This window comes from Artibeus jamaicensis, unplaced genomic scaffold (genome assembly GCF_021234435.1).
Source record: "Artibeus jamaicensis isolate MK-2021 breed Jamaican fruit bat unplaced genomic scaffold, CSHL_Jam_final contig_240, whole genome shotgun sequence".
In the NCBI taxonomy this organism is placed as follows: domain Eukaryota; kingdom Metazoa; phylum Chordata; class Mammalia; order Chiroptera; family Phyllostomidae; genus Artibeus; species Artibeus jamaicensis.
The window spans coordinates 4,901,935-4,916,582 of NW_026521506.1; the positions used below are offsets into that span (position 1 = coordinate 4,901,935).

Below are 14,648 nucleotides of genomic sequence, written 5' to 3' on the forward strand. Positions count from 1 at the left end.
TCTTTGCCCTCTACATAATTCTTCTTCCTAAACTTTCTATTTTATCAATGATTATTTTATTTAATTTTTTATTGTTGTTCAAGTACAGTTGTCTTAATTTTCCCGTACCCAGCCACCCCCACCACCCACCCCTGATCCCACCCACCTTGGTTTTCTAATAATAGGAAATTCATAATGAATTCCTCATTTCTTTGGCTTAAAATAGTGATTGTTGATGGTAAACATATTCCAACTTCTGAGTAAACTCCAACTGCAGAATCTAGGTTGAAACAGGAAAGAATGTTTTGTTGCATTTGATTACTTATATTTTCCATGGGTCTGGGACAGGGAAAGTGGTAACATTAATGTTTGATATTTGTCATTCTTGGCTTAGGACTCTGTCTTCAGTTATAATACAAATAATCTTTCTTTGTCGCAGCCATTTCTACTGTGGTGTGAATTATCTTATTACAAGGGTTGTAAGCTCCAGTGTCTACCCAGAAGGAAGGCAGGTAATGTAAAAGAGTGAAGAGGATGGGGTGGGTACACTGATAGACTGAAGAGTTCATGGCCCTTTTGGGAGAAGCCCTTATCTAGCTCCAGTCACTGGTTGTCATATAATTTTTGCCACACAAAAGACTACAGCAATGCCTGGCACATAGGCACTCAGTATATGTGTGGACAAAGGGGTGAATGCAGGTGTGGGTTTGCCAGATCTTTATATGTTTCAAGAGAGACTATAAATTTTATGTCAACTAGAGATTTTTACATAAAATCTCTAGATAAGCTTGAAGTTAGTTCACAACATTTAACAAGTTCTGTGTGTGCAAAGCAAAATCTGTCCTAGTTCATCAGATTCACTTCTGAGTTTTATGTTTCTTTAGGGGGTAGGAGGCAGAACTAGGTTCCTGATCTTGGGGATAGAGCAAAATGGGAGATTGAGACTGTGAGCTTTGGTTATGAAAAAGAACAAAAGTAAAAGTATAAAGTAGGGACTGAGCCCATGACTTTGGCTTCATTAGCAGGAATGCTTCTGAGATAGTGAGTTACTACATATTTTTGTTTCTTTCCTAGTTACACAAATCACACACAAAAAACCACATACACTATTAATTTCTTATGAAAATAGGACTATATTGATCAGCTTGTGATGTATGCTAAGTAATTAATTCTGTTTGTATTGGACCAAAAGACATACCTACTATGGGCCTCTATAAACTTTTCATTTTTTTGAAAATATATTTATACATTTTATCTTGATTGCCCAATGAATCTTTTATCTTTTAAACTTAGTTTTTCCCCCTCTGTTGATGGGCTCTTATCTCTGCATTTTATATACCACTGATTCAAATGATTAAATTCATGGCTACCAGCAAGGAGAGCTATGCTGGCTAATCCACAGGAAGAATTTGGTAGGGGAAACCAAAGTAAAATCAACAACAAAAAATGCATGCAGCAGATAGGAACAGAAACCAAAGATACTAATAGTTTGTTTGGGTTTTGTTCTATCTTGGAACAGGCTGTGTTTTAGGCATGACAAAGAAATGATCTATTTGTACCATCTGGCTTTCAAATACTCCCACAGCCTTCTATGTTGGTAAATCTTAACTAGTGCCATCTCTGCAAGATCCTACATGATAATTCTTGAGCATTTGCTATGGTACATGGAGTAGTGCTGAGCATGTGCAGAGTTTACCACATTTTCCCACTGGCATAAACTCTTCACCAGCCCATAAAAGCCAAATAGTTAGACTAGATTTAAAAGGCATCTGACCATGCAATTACTTATGGACTTATGAGACTACCTTTACTAACAAGGTAAAAAAATATAATGCTTCTTGACTCTCAGCTAGGTGGTAGAGAAACTACTGAAGTTTTGATAGCTTCAGAGGATTTGGATTCATCTGGATTCTATGTGTGGAGGTATTGTATGATCTTTAACTAAAACAGTCCATTTAAAATATTTCCATTCTCTTTCATAGCACAGCATACTAGTTCCTAATTTCTGGACAGCTCTCTTTCTCTCTCATGCATTGTGCAACTAGTATTAGCTTGGTTCCTTGTTATACAAAATCTGATATCTACTTATTCTATGTAATATTATTTTAATTTTAGCTCCATAATTTTATTAGTCAATTCTGCAAAGTGTATGGAGATTTATTGTACATAAAATATACCATGTAGTGTTTGCCATATTTAATATCTATGTTTAATCAAAATTAAAGTTTAAGATCAAGGGGAATCTAGGTTCTTCCTTCAGTGAACAAAGGTCAACATTTAATTAAGAACCTGGTCTACACCATGAGCTGCAGGGCTATTTGATTTGGTGAAACCTATGAATACCAAAAAACAAAATTTGCCTCTTCAGTACCAGGTGGTGAAACAGTATAGATTGCTTGCTGCCATAATCACATTTGTATTCACTTTTGGCCACAGCCACAACTAGTGTATCTGAGAGCTCAACAACCTCCTGTGATATTTCTGTGTATATATGCTAGCCTTCAGTTTCTTGATCAGGACACAAAACTCACTTAATAAAGAAATGAAATGGAATGAAGAGTTCTCTATAAACCATTGTGTCTTTTCTTCCAGTTAAGAATTTCCTGTTTGACGTTCAACCTGACAATCAGACATTTGGGGCTCTCATGGTTAGCAATCACTCTAGAAGTTAACTATACTATGTTATGTAAGGTCTGCGTTAACTAGACTGACAACACTATGATGAGTTTTTTTTTTTACCCTCACCTGAGGACATTTTTTCATTGCTTTTAGAGAGAGGAAAGAAGAGGGGAAAGGAGGGACAGAAACATAGATGCAAGAGAGAAGGATCCATTGGTTGCCTCCTGTACATCCCCAGACTATGGATCGAGGCCACAACCTAAGGTATGTCCTTTAACCAGGAATCAAACCTGCAACCTTTTGGTCACAGGACAATGCATCAATCAACAGAGTCACAGCAACCCAGGCTATGATTAGGCTTTTGGAGTTTTTGTAAAGATTTTATTTATTTATTTTTAGAGAGAGGTGACGGGAGGGAGAAAGAGAGGGAGAGAATCATCAATGTGTGGTTGCCTCTTGTGTTCCCCCTACTGAGGACCTGGCCTGTGACCCAGGTATGTGTGACCTGACTGGGAATCAAACCAGCCACCCTTTGGTTCACAGGCTGGCACTCAATCCACTGAACCACCCCAGGAAGGGCGCTATGATGAAGTTTTGATCAGCAGAAAATTATAGTGGGTAATCTTGGATTCTCTCAGTTTGTTCATTATTACTCCACAGAGATGAATAAGAACCCCAAGGGAGGAGATCTTGAGAAACCACACTGTGATCTGGGGTTCCACATGGGTCTTTCCCATGGTGGAGGATCTAATATAATGTAGTGCTTTCATTGAAATACTATCCATACCTTGGTAGGCTTGTGAGTCTACCCAGGGATGACCTCCTTGGAGGATATACCTAGCCAAGAATCTAGCCTTCCCTGAGCAAATGAATTACCTGGAAAGAAATCCTTTATGTTCCTTAATTAGGTGTAAAATATATAGGGGAACCACATTTTTGTACTCTGAGTTAAATCTAAAGTTTTGATATACTACTCTCTGACCATCTCATCCCAGCCATTCTGTTTGCTTACAGTAATAACTACCCTACATCATTAGCATCTCTGGACACCTGGAACCATCTCTTGTTTCTACTGCCATCAGCTTCCTCCCCCTATTTTCTTTCCCTACTATGTTTGATTATGTGGTTCATCACTTCAAAAACTTTATCATCAGCAAGTATAATTTCCTTATCCCTTTTGTCTTCTTGGTACAGTTTCTCTGAAAGCTCCACTTTGGTGCAAACAAAAAATAGTCCTTATTTCACCTAATTGCTCTTCTTGAAACACACTATGTATTAGGTCTCTCTACCTCAGTTCTTTACAAATATTTCAGTCTCAGAGCCTCTTTATGCTCTTAAAAATTACTGAGGATGTCACAGAGATTTTAGTGATGTAGCTTATATCTATCAATATTTACTGTATTAGAAATTAATAGAACTTTTACTAGTATTTATTTATTAATGCATTGACTAATAAGAACAAACCATCACATTTTAACATAAATTATGTATTTTATGATAAATAACTATATTTTATAAAGTCAGAAAATTAGTGAGAAGAGTTGCAATATTGTATGTCTCTGAAAATCTCTTTACTGTTTGTCCAGCTTAATGGGAGACTGGCAGATTCTCATATGCATTTTTACATGCAATATCTTGTGATGTCACATATTGTATGACCTCTGGAAAACAAGGCTGTTCACTCATGAAAGAATTACAGTGAAAAAGGTAAAGAATGTCCCCGTGGTATTATGAAAAGTTTTACTTTGTAGACCCTCCAAGAGGTCTTGGGGTCCCTAGTGGTCCCTAGACCACACACTGAGGAACATTGTTCTTCTATTGCTGCCATCTAATGGTTTTCTTCCAATCTCTCTTGTTTCTCCTTATCAGTCTATTTACCAATTTTAGTTCTCAACCTCCTTGAGTATTAGTATTCCCAGAGTTCCAGCCTTCATAGTCTTTGTGCCTTTTACTCCTGCAATTTTGGTGTCCACAAACGTAGATGCCTCTAAAGTTTCAGTACCAGATGTTTAATAAGGTACTAGGTACCTTGACCTGTGTATATATTCTCATTCTTAAACCCCTTCCTTCTAATCTATCTTGGCTAATAACATCACCATCTACCCAGTCCATAAGCCAAAAAGAGCTGTTCTCTCTCCTCCTGTGTCTAATCAGTAACTGAGTCAAGTATGTTTTATCTTTTTAAATTCTTTTTTTCTTCCCAATGATATAGCACTTAATTAATTTATTTAAAAAATTGCATTATAGTTGACATTTAATATTATTTTATATTAGTTTCAGGTATACATACAGTATAGTGGTTAGACCCCCTGATACATCTATTACCCATCTGACACCATACAAATTATAGTTATTGCAATATTACTGGTTATATTCCCTATGCTGAACTTTACATCCCATGACTATTTGTTTAACTTCTTACTCCCTTTACCTTTTTCATCCAGTCCCCCAAACCTCCTCCATCCCATCTATGCTTTCTCCATTCCCAGAAGATTATGCTCTCACTATCACTCACCTGGGTCACTATTATGGTCTCTCAATTTGTCTTCATGACTTCAATTTTATAAACCCCATCATCCTGACTGCCAACTTCAGCTTACATGATGCCATTAGGGTGATTTTTCTAAGTGTTAATCTGAGAAAATAATTTTCTTGCCCTAATGAAAAACCATAAAAAAACTCCCTCACCATTTGCTTTTGGAATAAATGATAAGCTCCCTACCATAGCTTAAAGGCCTTTCATGATCTGTTCCTGCTTACTATCTTCATTTCCTGTCATCCTCCCATATATTCCATTTTTACTTTCTCAGGTTTTCCAATATATTTGTTTTAAACAAAACATATTGTGCCTTTCACCTCTCTATAAAGGGAATATTGCTAGGTCCCAAATGAATGTCTCTGCCCTGTAAAATGTCACATCTTAGTTGACCATGATGAATCAGATACTCTGTTGGTTATAATGGCCTTTCCCATTCTGGCTGTTCTGTATGAAAATTCTGTCACATTTCTGAAGTTTAAAGTGGCTTAACTTGCTCTCTGTTTCAATGCCAATGCTCCAATTTAGTTTATTCATGTTCACTTCAGAGTAAGTGTAACTTAAAGGCTTATGCAATGTGGGTCTAAAAATATTCATATAATATACACATATTATGTATACATATACATAATCTGAATGGGAAAAATGAAGTTAAACAGGAGTGAAATATCCTTTGTGCAACAAAATTCAAATTATTTAATTTGAAATCAGAGATTTCTCAAGGGGAAACTTTTCTTCTGGATTTGTAAGGTTGATTCTTTTTTTTATTTATTTTTAAAAATTGATTATGCTGTTACAGTTGTTCTATTCCCCCCTTCATTCCCCTCCACCCTGCCCCCCCATCCCCACCATTACCCCCCTTTAGTTTATGTCCATGTGTCTCAAGTCCTTTAGGTTCTATATTTTCCATGCTATTCTTGCCCCCCCATCTATTTTCTATCTACTGTCTATGCTACTTATTTTCTGTACCTTCTCCCCCCATCTCCTCCTCCCACTCCCCTGTTGCTAACCCTCCTTGAGATCTTCATTTCTATGTTTCCACTCCTGATCTAGCTGTTCTTTTAGTTTGCTTTCGTTTTAGGTGTGGTTGTTAATAACTGTGAGCTTGTTGTTCTTTCACTGTTCATGTTTCTTTAACTTCTTTTTCTTAGATAAGTCCCTTTAACATTTCATATAATAAGGGCTTGGTGATGATGAACTCCTTGAACTTAACCTTATCTGAGAAGCACCTTATCTGTCCTTCCATTCTAAATGAAAGCTTTGCTGGATAGAGCAATCTTGGTTGTAGGTCTTTAGATTTCATGACTTGGAATATTTCTTTCCAGCCCCTTCTTGCCTGTAAGGTCTCTTTTGAGAAATCTGCTGACAGTCTGATGGGGACTCCTTTGTAGGTGACTGTCCCCTTAGCTCTTGCTGCTTCTAGGATTCTCTCCTTCATTTTAATTTTGGCTAATGTAATTATGATATGCCTTGGTGTGTTTCTTCTTGAGTCCAACTTTTTTGGTACTCTCTGAGCTTCTTGGATTTCTTGGAAGTCTATTTCCTTTGCCAGATTGGGGAAATTTTCTTTTATTATTTGTTCAAATAATTTTTCCACTGTTGGTTGTGTCTTTCCCCCTCTGGTACCTCTATAATTCGGATATTGGAGCATTTAAAGATGTCCTGGAGGTTCCTAAGACTCTCCTCATTTCTTTGAATTCTTGCTCCTTGACTCTTTTCTGTTTGGCCATTATTTGCTTTCTTCTGGGCCACTTCATTGATTTGAGTCCCAGTTTCCTTTTCATCTCTATGGGTTTTCTGTGGAATTCCATTCATTTCCCTTAGTTTAGCCTTCATATGTTTCTGTAATTTGTGGCTATAATCAACCAGATCTGTTAGGAACCTGATGACCAGTGTTTTAAACTGTGTGTCTGAGAGTTTTGCTATTTCTTCGTTGCTTAGATTTATCTCTGGGGCTCTGAGGTCTTCCTGCGACATTTTTGGTCTGTTCTGGCCCTTTAAATGTGAGAAACTGCGCCTTGGAGTCCCAGGTCGCTTGGTTGTGACGCTGTATGTGGGGGTGTGGTCAGAGCGGGGATATGGCGGCGCCCTCTACTGCCGCAAGCCACGGGGGACCGCCCGGTCCAAGCGCCCACTCCCTCGCCTGTCCGCTCGCCCACAGATAGGCAACCGCAGTCAACACGCAGCACCGCCTCCCCACTGTCTCCTCAGCAGTCGCTCACCCGGTGGGTTGCTCGGTCGCTCACTAGGTCCAATCCTGGGTTTGGAACCCGTGCGGCTGGATTTGCGCGTCTGGATTCCGCGCCTGGGTCTGTCCGACCGGAGTCCTGTGCAACCCCTCATGAGACGCCGGTTTCGCCCCTTACCGGTCGGGCTGAAGAATTTGTTGTTACCGGACTTCCGAAAAGTTCAGTTTTCCGTGTTCTGGTTGTGTTTTCTGATGCTCATATTTAGTTGTCCCTAAACTTGGTTGTGTGAGAAGGCACAGCACATCCACCTATACCTCCATTTGGCGGAAGTCCCTCGTAAGGTTGATTCTTGCTATTCTCAAATAAAGCTCCAAAATTACTAATATGCTGTCTGGTCTTCTTTTACTGTGCCTTGCAGTTGATTTTTATCTATTAGACAAAGCCTTATTTTAACCTCTCTGGTAAAAAAAGTGCTAAATGGGAAGTATTTAGTAGGGTGACTGTCTCTCCAAGGGACAACAAAATAATCTTAGTGCGTAGTATCCATTACTCATTCACAAAAGAAATCCTCTCTTATTCTATGTCTTAAATCCACAACGATGCTAGAGTTCCAAGGAAAAAATAAGTACAGGATTTGTCTTTCATTAAAATGACTTCATTTTTACCAATAGGTGCTAATTATGGCTCTGCAAATTAATTGCACATAACACAGGTTCTTCCTGTCATTTCAGTATGTTTAATTTGGATTCAGTTTATGCTTTTATTTATGACAGCTAAAAGTGCCACTTCACATAGCAGGGATAAAACTCATGAAACACATTACACCAAAAGGTGATGTCAGTGAAAATATAAATCTGTTTTAAAGAAGAGGTCTCACAAATGCATGGATGGCAGATTTATAATTAGACTGAAATTATACCACCATTTTCCAGATCTCTGTTTAGAAAGATAGCTAGAAAGTTGGTAGATTCATGGGTAGGAGGCAAAGTCAATACAAATGCAGGAATTGCCATCATTAACATGAATGGGTCCATAAGAGTAAACTAAAAGTAGTAATAAGTATTAAACATGACACCAAAAGGATTGATAATGGTTTACAGGATAAAGTAAAATGCTTTTTAGCATTTTATGCTGAGTCATTTCTTGAATGTTATAAGCTATAATGCATTTTAATGAAAATGTGTTTCAACCTAGAAAAGGCCTCCAGATAGAAACACAAAATCATTTGAAGGGTCAAAACACCAAGGAAATGGGAAATTAGTAAAATAAAGGCAAAGTTACAAATATTTTAGGCTAGGCAGAAGGAAACAACAAACCCATTAGAGGATTCCTATGAAATAGACATTCCAGCTCTGGAAGAACTGTCTTAGATGACTTTGGGAAGAAGAGAAACAAAAGTAGTACATGTTAGGATAAATTATATGCTCATTATGCTTGTCTTGGCTCAGACTAATAATCCTAATAATAATCCTGTTCCACTAATAATAATCATCAATCTTTATTTAGATTGCTAAGGAATGTTCTGGATGTTTTACATACTTCATCTCATTTAATTAAAAAGAAAAGCTACAATAAAGGTATTATTAGCTTTCCCATTTTATAGATGAGTAAACTGAGGCATTCATGAAGTTGCCAGTAAGTGAAAGAGATAGTTTTGGGTATTATTTATCTACATTCAGTAAACTTTGTGTGAAAGGGCATTGCTTCTTTAGAGTCAGTGGGGGAAACTCCATTTCTAGTGTCTCCTTTAAAAAATCTAAATTCTGGAATTTTTTAAAATCACAGTTGCCATATTCTATTTTATTTCTCCCCTACCTTGTGAGGCATTTATCCTTCCTTTGTAAGAAAGGTAAAATGAACACACTTCACTCCTCTCTTTCCATCATTTTCAGCACTTTCTTATTCCACTGTAATAATAGCCTCAGAAAATAGGGCAACTTGGACTAGTAGAAAGGAGGCAGAGGAAAGCACTAGAATAACTGTTACTGAACTTCGGTGAAGACAGCAAGGTGAAGTAGGGCCCGAAGGCCCCTTGAACAGTTTTGTCCCTAAACTTTTGATCAAAGAATTGGCTTCAATATCCTCTCTGCGAACTCTCTATTAATATCCATTCTGGTCAACTTTCTACATGGGGACTATATCGCATGCCATGGCAAGGAGATTTATGAACTCATTTCATCTGTAGAATTTTGACACTGCCCACATCCCCTGAAGGTGGTATGGATTGCTACTAATTTCATGGCAAATGAAAAGGAACATCGATGTGATTAACTGATGACACTGAGTTTGAGAGCCAGAAATCCCTACTCCCCAAGTCATTCATTTGAACAGCCCACTTGATCCCCAGCACAATGTATTCCTGTGAGTTTCTATTGCCTCTTACACAAGTTGCTGACTATAGAGAAACTTGATCAAAACATCAAAGATTACCAGAGAAGCTGCGTTTGTGCCCTTCACAGCCATTGATGAAGTACCTTAACCTCGCCTTCTCTTGATGCCTTGCATATGGTCATCTGTCTTCCTGACTACTACTTCATATGGTTTATTTGTAAATTCAAGCAAATGTGCTTTCAACTGGCACTGATACATCACTGATGCCAAAATACCACGGAGGATGAAGCATAAGGACATATTTTTTGATTCAGGTGGAAAATATTACAGATTTATGGAGAAGTGATGACAATAGCTATTCTATGGTATCTTCATATAATCAGTATCTTTCCATACCTCCCCTCACCAAATTTTATGACCTCAAAACTTATTCAAAGAAATATTTTCTTGCTGACCCAAAAGGTATAGTGGGGTAGATGTGGGGATGGGGCTGCTTGCTTAAACAACGCAGCTCTGACTTTTCATGTGCTGGATTTCCACTGCTTTCCAATGACCACTTACAGAGCCATAATGCACAGCATGTCTATTGATGTCCCATTGATATCGATGTGGTTTTCCCTAGTGGAATGAGGGTAGCACAGCCTACAGCCATTAGTATCTAAAGGTTATGTATAATGGATAATAGAGAAAAATGAAATAGCAGAAAGGAATCTGCACAAGAAACAGAAGCAGTAAATAGTTCCAGTGAAAGATTTTACTGGGTTATACAGCAACTGCAAAGGAGGATTGAAAAAATAAAAACAACAACTCTTACCAATTCAGCAAGAGTTGAGAATTAAATGGTTTCATATTTTGAAATATAATACTTTTCAAAATTTCAAGCACAGAAAGCCATCTAAAAGTCATCTTATCTTGCATATTATAATTCTTATGTGATATTTTTCACCTAAATGACTATTTATGAATTTCTTACTTTACCCTTCTGAGGTGATCAGCAGTAATGCACAGATGGGGCAAATGAAGGAAGAGATTTTAACTGATTTTTCCAAAGTCCCATAATGTCCAGTTCATGACAGAACTCACAGCAAAGTTAGTGTTTGCCATTAACATCTCCTCATGTTGAACCCATTTGACCTACTCTGTGAGCATTTGGCCTTATATTTCTATGTCTAAAATATCTTATAGTAAATGATTTCAACAAATCTCTCTCACTGATCGACAAATCTTATTGTACTCCCCATTTCAATGGATGACATGGGAAATATAACGCAATTTATAACGTATTAAGGAAAAAATGGTGGATTTATTTAGTAGACTGAGAAGTAAATGAGCTGAAGAGTTCACTGCAGTCCTGGGGGGCCACAAGGCTTAGTGTTTAAGAGCATGTGACCAGAGTCAGTCGACTTTGGCTTGAAGCTCAGAATCCCCACTTTTTAGTGCCATGACTTCTGACCCTCAATGTGACATCTATGTGATCTCTTACCTTTATACTGTGGTTTAGTTTCCTCGCATACAAAATATATTTAATACTTATACCTACCCTTAAGGATTGTTGTGAGAATTAAATGAGATAATATAAGTAAAGTGCTTAGCATAATTCAGTTTTTTTCAAGAAATTTTTACTAATAGGAGTCCTATGTATCAAGCATTGTTTTTGGTGCTGGGGTACAGCCATGAACAAAACAGTTAATTCTGACAACCAGTGAATTTTAGTAGTGAACAATAATTATAAAAATGATAATGGTAAAAAAATAATGACATTTAACATTTATAGTGCAAATATTATGTTTTTGGCACTATGGTAAGTGCTTTAGTTTTTATCAATTCATTTAATTGCCATAACAGCCCTATACCTAAATCTGTTTTAGGAACATTTTAGTTGAGAAAATTGAGGCCTTAAAAGTTTAAATAATGTGCTCAAGGTAAACTGCCAAATAAGTGGCAGAGGTCAGCAAAAGTCCATGATCATAACTATGACACTATATAGCCTTGCTCTCATGATAAATTTATCTGCCATTGTTTACCTCATAAAAAGGAAGGGTAATGAAATGAATCCATATATATAACCTAGTTCAACAGGTTTCACAGTATATAATATAATTTTTGATGCAAGAGTGACCATTATAATAAAGTTAAATTGAAACATAGGTTTGAGCACAGTATAAAGCTATTGATAAAGAGCTTGCGACTTCTGCCAAGATGGAGGCGTAGGTGGAAACACCTTGTGTCCACGCACAACCAAATCTAAAAACAACAAAGTTTTAACAACAATAAACGCAACCAAACCACACAGAAAAATCAACAATATGGAGTCGGAAAAAAACGAAATGCTCAGCTAAACCGGTAAGAGGGGCGAAACCAGCAGCGGAGCAGGTTGGCCAAAAAGATGCCCAACTGGGTAGTGTGCAAGCAGCCGAAGGTGCAGATCCCAGGTGTGGGCTAGCTACTGGTGGACACAGGGAAGAGGCGCAGCTGGCTATCTGTGGTTGGTCGAACATTTGCGTGCAGATAAACCAGTGATGAGGCGAGCACTGAGACCTCACGGTGCAGGACGGCAGGGGCGAGCAGTGGGATGGACCAGACGAGCAGAGAGGGCCGCCATTGCTCCCTCTCTGACCCCGCCCCCACATACAGCGTCACAAACCTGCGATCTGGATGGCCCCGCCCTGGTAAACAATTGAGGCTCCGCTCCTCGTACTTAACGGGCACAAACAGACCAAAAATGGCTCTAGGACAACTCAGAGCCCCAGAGCCAATAAATCTAAGTGATGAAGAAATAGCCAAACTTTCAGATGCACAGTTCAAAACACTGGTGATCAGGATGTTCACAGAACTGGTTGATTTTAGTCACAAATTAGAGAAACATATGAAAGCTAAACTAATTGAAATGAATGGTAATGCACAGGAAACCAACAGTAATGGAAAGGAGACTGGGACTCAAATCAAGGGAGTAGACCAGAAGGAAGGAAAAAATGACCAAACAGAAAAGAATGAAGAAATGAGAATTTAAAAAAATGAGGAGAGGCTTAGGAACCTCCAGGACATCTTTAAATGTTCCAACATTCGAATTATAGGGGTACCAGAAGGGGAAGAGGAACAGTCACGAGTGGAAACCTTATTTGAACAAATAATAAAAGAGAACTTCCCCGTTCTGGCAAATGAAATAGACTTCCAGGAAATCCAGGAAGCTCAGAGAGTCCCAAAGAAGCTGGACCCAAGAAGGAACACACCAAGGCACATCATCATTACATTAGCCAAGATTAAAATGAAGGAGAGAATCCTAGAAGCAGCAAGAGCTAAGGGGACAGTCACCTACAAAGGAGTTCCCATCAGACTGTCAGCTGATTTCTCAAAAGAGACCTTACAGGCAAGAAGGGGCTGGAAAGAGGTATTCCAAGTCATGAAAACCAAAGACCTACAACCAAGATTGCCCTATCCAGCAAAGCTTTCATTTAGAATGGAAGGACAGATAAAGTGCTTCTCAGATAAGATCAAATTCAAGGAGTTTATCATCACCAAGCCCTTATTATATGAAATGTTAAAGGGACTTACCTAAGAAAAAGAAGATAAAAAAAGATGAACAGTGAAAGGACAGCAAACTCACAGTTATCAACAACCACACCTAAAACAAAAGCAAATTAAGAGGACAGCTAGATCAGGAGTGAACCATAGAAATGAAGATCACGTGGAGGATTAGCAACAGGGGAGTGGGAGAAGGAAAAGGGGGGAGAAGGTACAGAAAATAAGTAGCATAGACGGTAGATAGAAAATAGGGGGAGGGTAAGAATAGTAGGGGAAATACAGAATCTAAAGAATTTGAGACACGTGTTCATGAATTAAAGGGGGAATGGTGGGGGAGGGGTGTGCAGGGTGGAGGGGAATGGGGGGAATAGAACAAATGTAATGGCATAATCAATAAAAAATGTTTAAAAAAAAAGAGCTTGCTATTACCTGGATTTTTTATACCTGGGGTTAAGTCTTGGATCTCAAACATTTCCTTTCTATATAGTAAAAGTTAATAGAAGATAACATATAAAAGTTTGTCTCAAAATTGAACAAGAACATTTTAAAAGGCCTCTAATCTATTTAAACTTTTCAAATATCTGCTTGTATTAAATGATTACAAATTAAAGTCATATTTGTACTATAGTAGTTTGTCATTCCCTACCTTCATTCCTGCAGCATTATTTTGAATTACAGTTATTACAAAACAAATAAATAAACATGTTGGGTTATCCTGAAATGTGAGATAAAAGACACATTTTGGATATTATATGGTAATATTATCCACATTTAATAGATGCATTGTTCAAAGAAATTCAGATTGTATAATAAAAACATAAAAGACCCAATCATGAACAGCAATATAGGCCACAATCCTCTACTGTTGACATTATCAGTGGCTTCTCTGCAGCCTGTATTCGTTTATTTACTCATCATACCCTGTCCTATGACCCCCTTTAAAAACTGATTTTGTGAACTTGTTTATTGTTCACATTTTGAATGAATCACAATCAGTCAAACTTAGTTTATTATGTGTAGTTATAGGAAAATCTTAATTCCTTTTTATCAGCCTCTCAGAATCATACTCATTATATTTTTGTGGGTAATTCTGCTTCAATTAGGAAATTGGGTTAAACTTGAAAAGAAGTTATTAGTGACATACCTGGATAGAATTATTTTTTCCTACCATGATATTCTATTCATTCTAGGAATAGTGCTTCCACCAAATACATGTTTCTTAAGTTAATTTACATTTTAGACTGCAGAACCACTGGAGCAAGGAAATTAATGTTCAGTCAAAATAAAATGCCATCCAGAAAAATCAATACCATTTGCTATCAAGTAAGGGTGCCTTTAATCAGAGTGAATGAAGAGCAACAATATTTTTCTTAAAAGTAAAAAGAGTGCCTCATGACCGTTTTCTCCTTTACTTTCCCAAACACAGTAACCACACAGTTTTGTAGCCATTTATCTTGTAGAAATAAGAATAC

The 14,648-nt window shown here is 37.7% G+C and overlaps 1 protein-coding gene across 1 annotated transcript in view; it reads right to left on the reverse strand.

The window, feature by feature from the left end:
• TENM1 (teneurin transmembrane protein 1) overlaps positions 1–14,648 on the reverse strand; it is a 407,415-nt gene that overhangs the window by 357,098 nt on the left and 35,669 nt on the right. The gene's annotated exons all lie outside the window — the stretch shown is intronic.